A 10,432-nucleotide genomic window follows, 5' to 3' on the forward strand; every position below is an offset into this window, starting at 1 on the left:
TTTTTCGTCGGGTCTCCGTTCAAAAAGTAACACAAATTCAAAGCAAAATCTTTCTAAATATGGGTCTAGACAGAGACTTACAACGTACCACTGTGATAGAAAAATACATAGACCATTCACTGACGAGTTCATGCTTGTTCTTTTAGATGCTACCACAGGGTGTCACTGTTTCACCAAGTGTGTGTTCGGTGACACAGTCTTCATCTTCAGCAGAAATTCGAAGAATGCATTCCTATTCCCACAATGAGATCCCGGTCTAAATTACCAACAGAAGCATGGTAGCAAAAAGATATAAAAGAACGACGTACTCATTTTTTCCAGGCTAAAAGGCTGAATCAATGTCTGTGACAAACCACTGCACTGTGATTAACATGAGTCACCGTGATGACCATATTAGCCAAGTGCACTATGGGATGCTGTTAGTTGACAATGGGCGGGTAGAAAGAGGCAACTGGAAAAAAGGATTGGAAAAAATCGAGATATATTGTATTGTTATGGCATTTATATAGTACTAACCCTGATAGACATTGAAGCGCTTTACGCCGCGCAGCATGCTGCTACGGGACCAAAGGTTGATGGTTAGTCCAGTGTTATTGGTTACTGTTTGTTATTTATTTTGATTAGTCCTGCACAATCAAAGCAAACCATTCCATGCAGTCATTCCAGTTTTTTATTGTGTACTTAAGTATTAATGGTTGGTTGCAATCATTAGTCGGAGGGGTGAAGTCAAACACATGGTTGGTGGGGTTAATACAGGAGTTAGTGGAGATTAGATATGGTTAGGTTGCATATGTATAACTTTCAGCAGAGGGAGGAGAGATTGTGATCTTGTAAATCAGTTGTGGGAAATTTGCTGAAATGAAGAAAAGTCAATGGTGGATGTGTCAGAGTAGGTTGTGCTCAGACAGAGGAGGCATGCAGAGGATGGAAGGTAAGGAGAGGGACATTTGAAAGAGAGAAAAAAAAGGAGAGGTGATAAACCAAAGGTTTAATTAAAAGACAGTTTTTTAAATGCCAGATTTAAGAAACATGTGTCCTACCTTCAGTTCTCAGGAACCTGGGCATCGTTCTAGATAGCCAGTGTGGCCACTAAGAATTCTGCCCAGAACCAAGCCAGCCCTTTACCATAGTGAATGCCCTTAGACAATCTAGCTTAACCTTTATGCACCTATCTCTATTACCAAAAGGGAAAGGGGTCTAAACTCTATCAACAGCAAAGACTAAGCTGATTGGTTAGGAGGGCAGACAGGTCGGTGGCCCATAAGGTAAGGGTTTCATTGGAGACCCTGTGACCAAAGTGTCCCAAATATTGATCTCTGGCAGCATTCAATAAAGAGTGAAAGGCAGGGCTTATACCTTTCCCATGAAATTAGTTGGCAAACATTACTTACTTATTAAGCTTCCTGCGAGCCTCACTTATGGACTATGAAAATGCTGCCTGGAACTTGTGGCTAATTCATGTGTACTCAGGTAAGAACAAACAATAGTCCTACTTTCTTAATGCAAATAAATAAACCCTCAAGAAAAACGCAAAGTCTTTTGAAGCCGAAAGATTTGTTTTTGTTACTCTCCGGAAAAGAATATTTTTAGCAAGATGGGATTCTGAGCGGAGAACAGCGCTCACGATGATGCCCGATTCAAGGCAGGAACAAAGCCCAAATAAAATAGGATAATTTGACATATGTGCAAGTGTGGCTAAATAAATCTAGGATTGGCAGTAAAGGGAGAAGCCATCATGCCTAGGACGTGTCAAGGACAGACATGAGCACACTAGTTAAGTTTGCCGGGGTCTGAATGAAAGTATACCTACCAAAATGTTGTCTAAACGCAAAATCAGGATTTTGGTCTTATTGCCATGAAACTTAACTAAAAACACAGCAACTTGCATTCAGAAATTTCAGTAGGTTAACATGTAGGCAGAATTAGAGTTTAAGCATTACAACGTTTGACACAAAAATCTATCAAGAGCAGAATGGCGTGCAGACTGCAAGGAACACTAAAAGGGCCAGTGATTGCTTCCTGAATACAGGCATAACTGTGGACAAATGAACAAGATGGCTCAGTGAGATAAGCTTGCAAAGCAGGTCATCAATAGAAATCCCAGCAGGGATGGTTTAGCTCCTTATCCTTCCGACAAGGTCAATAAATAAGGAAACATTAAATTGGGTAACAGCAGCTTCTATAAGTAACAGTGCTACTAAACAGCAAAAACGTTAATAGAAAACTAGCACATGGGAAATTTGGTATGCTGAGGTGACCACTGGCATAAAACTACAGTATATTTGACTTCTGGTTCTATTTCGATTGAACTGTCTTAGGAATCAAACCAAATTATTATTACATTGGGGTGCTAGAGCAACTTCAATACGACTCAAGAATTCTGCAGTTGAAGAAATATGCAATTAACTGTGTTTTTTAGCTTTTGAATATATAAATATTCCACAATCCAATGGAATAACCAGGAGCTTCAGCCACTCTGAACTAGTGCCAGAGAGGGCAGGGCTTTAAGTGGGTCGGGTCCTGCTAGTGCTCAGCACTGGCAGTTCTGAAAAGTAACTTAACTCTGCAGCAGCGCCACCATTCACTGCCTTTGATGTAACTTCAAAGAGACTCTGTTATTCTTTCACACACTCATCATTTCAGAACTGAAGTATTTTCAAAATGATATACAAAAAAGCCGTTGTTTTTGCTAATTTATATTACGCAACTAATAACCATTGACAAAGCCAATAGCCTTGGCTTGATGTAGGTTTAATGTTACTTATATTATTTCTCTGGGTGCAATGACAGAAACAGCAAAATACCAGTAGGGGGCACACTATGGTCAGCAAAGAATTTTAGCTTAGGTGTCAAAAGGTCATGACCTTTAGACCCCCCCAGTTTTTTCATCCCACTCGTAGCCCTATGTGAATTATATATGTCAGAAATCTTAAGAGCAAACAAGTTCAATAACTCATACAAGCAAAGTGGTAGGAGGGAGAATATATTGAAACAGTAGCCGGTTCGTTTTCCTGTACAGTGCTTAGTTACTAACTATATGAATGCAATTGGAATGGAGTGCTTCTATTTTCGGGGCAGTCCTGGATCATACTTACTCCTTTACTCAGAAAAAGGCTACGATTTGTGGGTGTAATATCTCCGATAACTGCGTCTTATTTTGCTTTAAAAACAACAAATCAATTAACTGACTATTTCAGAAGATGTGCTAAATACTGTCCTCCAAAATGCTTGCACTTTGTAACACGTACATAGCGTGAAGTCAAAGGGATGTAAAACTAAAAGTTATCCATAGAGGGCACTCTCTGAACAAGAAACAGCATCCATTCACACTCGAAGCAAGATACTTTCGCAATTTATCTGAAACCGCTGGGTGCTCAAAACAAAGACACACGTTTCTGTGATAGGTGAAATGGTTAAGGAGGGCTACGACGGAAGCTAGTTACAAGTTGCATCCATGAACTGCACCAGAGAACAAGAATGAAACGAACTGCTGCACGCGCACCAGCGCGAGACACCGCAAAAACGATCCCGTTCCCCAGGTTCAGGCGTGAGTAGTGCACGAGGTTGGAGAGCTCGAGACGCCGCCGTGAGCGTGCACGTAAGCAGCGGAGGATCACCGGAGAAGACATGGAGCCTGATGCCGATGCCGAGACTGACCTGCTGCGGAGGGAGAGTGACACGCGGAAAGAGCCAGGTGAGTGGGGGTGTGTGGTATTGGTGGGGGAATGTGTGTGCGCATGTGTCTGAGTGTGCCGCTTAGTTGTGTGGGGTGTGGGGGGGAGGGGGAGGGGGGGGTTCTGTGCGCTCCTGTGTGTGTGTGTGTGTGTGCGCGTGATTGAGAAGCGAGAGGCTGCCTTGCTGTGCACAGTTGGAGCAAGAGATGTGCACGGCTGGGGGGGCGGGGCCAGGGGGCGCGTCCACGAGGTGTAATCGGCGCTCGTGGCCAGATCTAGGTCGCTTCACAAGGAACTCGGTGACAATAGGTCTAGCGAGACCTAAAAAGGGATCACCAATGGAACTAGCTAATTATAGGCCAATAAGCCTTATTGATGTATCCCAAAAAATCTATACAAGGGTTTTATTAAATCGTCTCCAAGAATGGATGAGTGACCAAGATATCCTTACACCCTTACAAGCAGGATTCAGGGCAAAAACGTCCACTATTGACCAGTTGTTTAGGCTCCAGTTAATACACTGGAAGCATGTCATTTTAGGTGGTGGTAGTTTATATCTAAACTTCCTGGATTTGAAGTCGGCATTTGACATGGTGGACCGTAACCAGCTCTGGAGCATTCTTTTGGATATGGGGGTCCCACCATAACTATGCTACCAGTTTAAGCTTCTCCACGAAGGGTCCTTTGCAAGAGTAAGGTGTGGCAAATTTGGGCAATTGACCACGCTCTTCCCTGTAGAAAAGGGGGTTAGGCAAGAATGCGTTCTCCCGCCGACCCTTTTCTCCCTTTTCTTAAATGGGCTGATTGATGATCTTCTCGCCATAAAGGATATAGACTGTCTGAAATTGGGGTCTCGTAGTTTTCCTGCCCTTATGTTTGCTGATGACACGCTGCTGCTCTCAAAGTCATCTATGGGCATGCAGGGTGTCTTAAACTCATTTAGCCAATGCTGGAAAAGAAGGAATCTTGTGATTAATATCAATAAAACCAAGTACATGGTCTTCAATGCGAACACTAGAAACTGTCCTCATCCATTAATGGATGATAGACCCCTGGAAAGAGTTTCTGTGTTCGACTATTTGGGTCTCACATTAAATGACAAAATGGGGTGAGGTCCGCAGATGGACAAGGCCAATTTGAGACTGATGCAGGATATGGGAGGTATCCTCCGAGTGCAAAACAACTGTGCCGTAAAAACGATGGGCCCACCGTTGGAAATTTATAAGGTCCAGGCAAGGGCGGCATCGTTATACGGGGCAGAACTGTGGGGCCACAGGACCTGTAACTCCCTAGTTATAACTGACAATAATTTCATCCGACAAATTTTGACTCTCCCAAAATCAACACCCCTAGTACCACTCAGGATGGACCTAAATATTCTTCCAATTGCTGATGTAGTCGCAACTCGACCGCTGTTATACTGGCGGAGGCTGTGGAGTAGGCATGAGCGAATTTTGCGGATCTCGCGTTCGCGAATTTTGCGGATTTGCGGATTCGCAATCCGCAAAATCCGCGAATTCCCGCGAATTTGCGGATTTTTTTTTTTTGTGTTCGCCCGTGTTTTTGCCAGTTCGCGAGGGTTTTGTACACTTTCGCAAATTGCGAACTTACCTGTCGGGTCGCAAGTTTCGCGAACTTGTTGTTTCTACGTGTCCAGCCTGTTTGGGACACTCTTCTTCATCACTGCCACTCTCTGTCACCACTGCCACTCTCTGACTACTCATGCCACCCTCTGGCCCACCCATGCCACCCTCTGTTTCATCACCACACCCTCTGGTTGTCCAGTGTACATTATTTTCGGCAAAGCAAAGCACACCTTCCCTGCCTCAAGTGACCTGAATTAATTTGGGGCTGATTAATGTGTCACAGAATATTTTTTTAGCTGGCACCTGCTTCCTTAGTGCGCCCTGATTAGTGATCTTTTGCACTTGCTAAGTGCTTTCATTGTTGCAAAATTAGTTACAACACCTGCCCTGCCCCAACTGACAATAATGAATTAGGGGCTGATTAATGGATTTTAACTTCCAGCCTGGCTCCTGCTTGTCTCCCTTAGCTGTAATTCAGGACCTTTGTGGCATATGTGTAACTATTCTGAGGTTCAGAGCAGGGTCACATAATAGTTTCAACTGGCAACTGAACTCTGGAGGGGCCCCTCAGGAAGCACTACAGGAAATGGCTACTAATGATGAGCCTGAACTTTTGAACCTGGTAAGTAGTTACTTTCAGTTTTGCTAAGATCGTATTTCTGCAATTTTGCACTTATTCGCGGGGCGCGAACTCACGCGAACTCACGCGAACAGTGCGAGCAGTGCGAGCAAAATCCGCTGCTCGCGGATTTGCGGATTTTGCGGGAGATTCGCAAATCTCGCGGATTGCGGAAAATCCGCGAGCGGAACGGATTTTCCGCCCACCCCTACTGTGGAGTACTCCTGAGTTGGGCTGTTATATGGAAGAGTTGAGAGCGGTAATGAAATTATTTGGGGCGGGCAGTATTCCCTGGTTAGCTTTTATTAAGAACTCCCTTAGTGCAATTAGCATGGAAAACCTCTGGACTAACCCGGAGGCTGCCTGCTTAACGATATCAAAAACTTTATTGAAAGCTGTAGCTAGGGAGCAAAAACTGACGGAAGCCATAAGGTCAGTTAAAGCAACAACTCTCACATCTGTGTTCCTTGATTTTAAGTGTCACTATGAATTTGAAAATGTATTAGATTCCATTAAGCCATTATTAGAAAAAAAGCTTTTTCTACAATTCAGATATGGTACTCTGCCTCTCTTCGGTGTAACCAATAAGTGGGCTGGAGCTTCAAAACGACTTTGTCCCGGATGCCATGAAAAGGAGGAAACAGCTGTGCATGTAGTCCTTTTCTGTGGGGCATATAATCTGCCAAGGCGGAAATGGATAAAACAACTGTGTAGGAACCTAGGAATTAGGAGTCATTTAGACTTTTTTAGGATTTTAAGAACTGATCCTAATCCTTTATATGTGGTTGCAATAGCAAAGTTCCTATTTTCCATGTGGCTGATTCGTAGAAATCTACTATAGCAGTATATGTCTCCAGTTGGGAATGGTATTGCCTACTGTTAATGGAATTACTGAGAGTTAACCCCTAATTCTCATGTGGGAAGAGAAAGATCTTGCATTCTCCATTTGCATTACTACGAGACTGGGTGATTACCCCATTGCATTTAGAATTTTAGCATTGTAAATATTTTTTATTCTTATAATAAAAAAAAGTTTCTTATATTTCTGTATTTTAACTTTTTTAACGATGTTTGTTTATCTACGATGTATTATGCCCGAATAGCCTTGCATATGACAAATATCCCTCTTAAATTTATCTTGCTCCTGTAACTGAACAATTTGACTGTACTTTTATGGTTAAAAAAAACGCAATAAAGTTTTGAAACTGGTATTTGCAATTAATTATAGAAAAGTAATTTTAATTATGCATGCGTTACACAATCAAGATCAATTTGTGCAAATGTGATTGCAAGGTGCCATCTACTGGCCAAATACAGTAATTCATTTTAGGTAATCTAAACAGGTACATAGTTGAAATCTTACCTTTCTAACTCTCTGGAGTTACCTTAACAGCAAGGGCCATAACAATTATAATCAGAATGGAAAGTGGCTAGAACAACCACAACTCTCTTAATGGACTCCTCGTGCAAAGACGTTAGTGATGCAAGTCCCGACCAATCCAGACGCTGCGCGCTTGCTGAGAACAGCGCCAGGTTTGGATCGGGCAGGTGAACCCAGCGCTCATTTTGAGTGCAGGGAACTGCGACTGCCCGCCCCACCCTCCTTACTATGCACAGATGGTGACAGGTCTCCACTGTGCAAGTCAGGCTGCTCGCTGAAAGTCAGTCAGCCAACCTGACATGCACACTTTTAAGTGTGTATGTTGACAACCTGGTGAGCCTGTATTGTATGATGTAAGCCCCACCCCACCCACTCATCAATAAGTAATCTGGCTTGTTGCCAATATGAAAACAAAATGCACAGCCCCCCCCCCCCCCCGCCCCCCAGCTAGGAAAAAATATTTAAATTGTAATTTATTTACATTAAAATAGGGCTGGGGAGAAATATAGGGGGCAACGCCCCCACACTCTAATATCGGAGACGCTACTAGTAGGATGTCCTAAATTAAACATCGTGAAACAGAAAGGCAAGCACTGGATTGGTGGGGTAAAAGGTCTATGCCAGCCATTTGTCACAAGTTGTCTTGTCTCCAATGGAACTCTCAACATTCCAATGCTCTAATGAGCTTTGACTGCTAGACATTCCTCTGCCTTTATAACCATAGCAATTTCTTTCTGGCCAGCTAGAGCTTAAATTGCTGCTGTGCCAACTCTGTAAAGTGGTCTGATACCTTCGGACCAAGTTCACGCTATACAAAACTCAATAAAATAAAATAAACCAATATGAATCAACCACTATCGATCACATGCATACCTTTGAGACCATGGGATGCTGTCATACAAGTCTACAAACTCACTCTCTACTATTCTATAATTGCCAATGTCTTCCCTCACCTCTGTTTTCCAGCGAGCCTTTAATAAAGAAGTTGTTGATTTTAGGTGTCTGAAATATGGAGATGCACTGCAGCTGACAGTTTGTAGTCACAAAAACAACAACATTTATGAAAAACATTACATAAGCACGGAGAGAAAAATGCAAGCTCTGAACAGAATATGCACTGTGGTCGGTTTTTTTACACTAATTTATTGAATTATTTTTGCCTGTTTTGGTAAGCCCATATCTTGGTAATGTCCATAATCTTTTATGAATAACGTGAACATTATACATCCTATCTATTTCACATTAAATATATACATACACAGCGCAGACGTTATATCTGCACTTGCATTTTGTATTTTTGCAAACAAGATTGGCAACTGGGTTATGTTTGTTGGTTAGTTCAATACTTCACACACACACATATGTGTATATATATATATATATATATATATATATATATATATATATATATATATATATATATATGCATAAAATGTGTGGATACTACATATCTTGTATAATTGCAACCACAGAAGCCTATTTTTACATATTGAGGGCCCAATTTACAATGTTTCTTCCGGCTTACATCAGATGTATGCTTAAATAATGTTGCAATTCATGCTTGTTTCACAAAGGTGAAACAGCACATAATCATAAGTGAAAATTGTGAATGTGAATTGTACCAACTCTCACCAACAAAAATATAGAGACCCACAATACACAGATAAGCACTAGCTGTTAGAAACAGACTAGAGGAAGTAGCCAGGGCAGGATCAGGGTTTGTGTTATGGGCATGCAATGCTAATTAGGTGAACGACCACAGAGCTGTGAGGTAGTAATACTCATATTTGTAATGTATTTCACATAATTGTCTTCACATCTATGGCACACCTCTTGACAAAAGTCACCCCTAGTTGTCATTCAAACAGTAATGAGTGGGCTAGGGGACCACATTTCTTTTTAAGTCTGACATTAGCCAAGATTTTTTGATATTACTAAAATTGCATTTATATAATGCATGTATTGATGGGGGCAGACAGTTCTCTTCATCCATTGGCTTTTCGTTGTGTCATATTTTAATTCTGCCATCTACCTCATGCAACTTGGAGGAATGAATCAGTCCGCTTCAACCGTTCAGTTACTTCACTGTGAGTGACAGCATTTTGTTCTCTCACAGGAATCATAGCCACACGCAAAGTAGTTCCCTTCCGTGCCAGGGATGACTACAAACAACAATGTGTATTTTTTAAGACCCCAACTATAACGTTCTACAAAAACTATAACAGAATAAAACAAACACTGACAAAGCCAAAGACCTCACACCTGTGCTTTGCCTATTTAATACCACTCACCACCACGTTAACTAATTCTGTGCGGTTTTATGCCCTCTATAACCTGGACCGCACCGCTATTTCGCATTAGATGGAGTTTCACTAGTAATTGCACAGTACAGGTGGGGTGCACCCACCAGCACCGTTCAACTCGTAATGAGAGACCATGTGCCGCGTGAAATTAACATATACCAATATTTTCATCATCGTAAATGCTGCTCTGCGGCTTCTTACTGGATACACATATATTTGTCAACCATTACTACACTCTAGACACAAAGAAATTACACTTCCCAATAACTAAGGGAGCCTCTTGCTCGACTAAGTAGTTTATTCATTCGACATGTGCTTCTGTTTGAGCCTGTGCTACATTCTTCGGCCGTCCCCTACAAGATACCTTCTTCTTTTGGTTTATATAAGCTTCTATGCGGTTTACCAGATAAATAAAACAATACCAATAAATGGTTATTGTTGACCTCACGTGCTGTCTAAAGTTCACAACCAAACATGTTAAAAATATTAAATATAAATCTTACCGTTCTGTCAAACCAACTAGCTGGGCTGCATCCAAGATGTGACACTGAAATTCACGACCAAACACTATATCCGCGATGTTCGCCTCTTCGCTTGTATTTTTTTGGTTTGCTTTCTATTCAGGTGTCCCCCGAGGGCTACTGCACCAGAAGAACAGAGAACGTTCTGCAGACTTCTGTTTTGAGGCCGCTGGAGGGATGCGGTTTTGGGAGCTCTTGTTCTAGTGACGTCAGTGGAAGGTCTCTGCCGGCTGGAGCTAAGCGCGCGCGCTGACTCTGCTGCTCACCCTCGGACTCCGAACCTTTCCCGCGCAACCACGGCCGCAGCTGCCTTCTTCATCATACACAGGGGCTCTCCGATCGGTACTG

At 42.3% G+C, this 10,432-nt stretch overlaps 1 protein-coding gene across 1 annotated transcript in view; it reads right to left on the minus strand.

The window, feature by feature from the left end:
• The window catches only part of IGFN1 (immunoglobulin like and fibronectin type III domain containing 1), a 343,105-nt gene extending 332,910 nt beyond the window's left edge, over positions 1 to 10,195 (minus strand). The window contains exon 1 of the mRNA XM_086923163.1: positions 10,067 to 10,195. The gene's annotated coding sequence lies outside the window, so the exon portion shown is untranslated. The remainder of the gene's footprint in view (positions 1 to 10,066) is intronic.
• Positions 10,196 to 10,432: the final 237 nt, after the last annotated feature.

This window comes from Lissotriton vulgaris, chromosome 5, assembly GCF_964263255.1.
Source record: "Lissotriton vulgaris chromosome 5, aLisVul1.2, whole genome shotgun sequence".
NCBI classification, from domain to species: Eukaryota; Metazoa; Chordata; class Amphibia; order Caudata; family Salamandridae; genus Lissotriton; species Lissotriton vulgaris.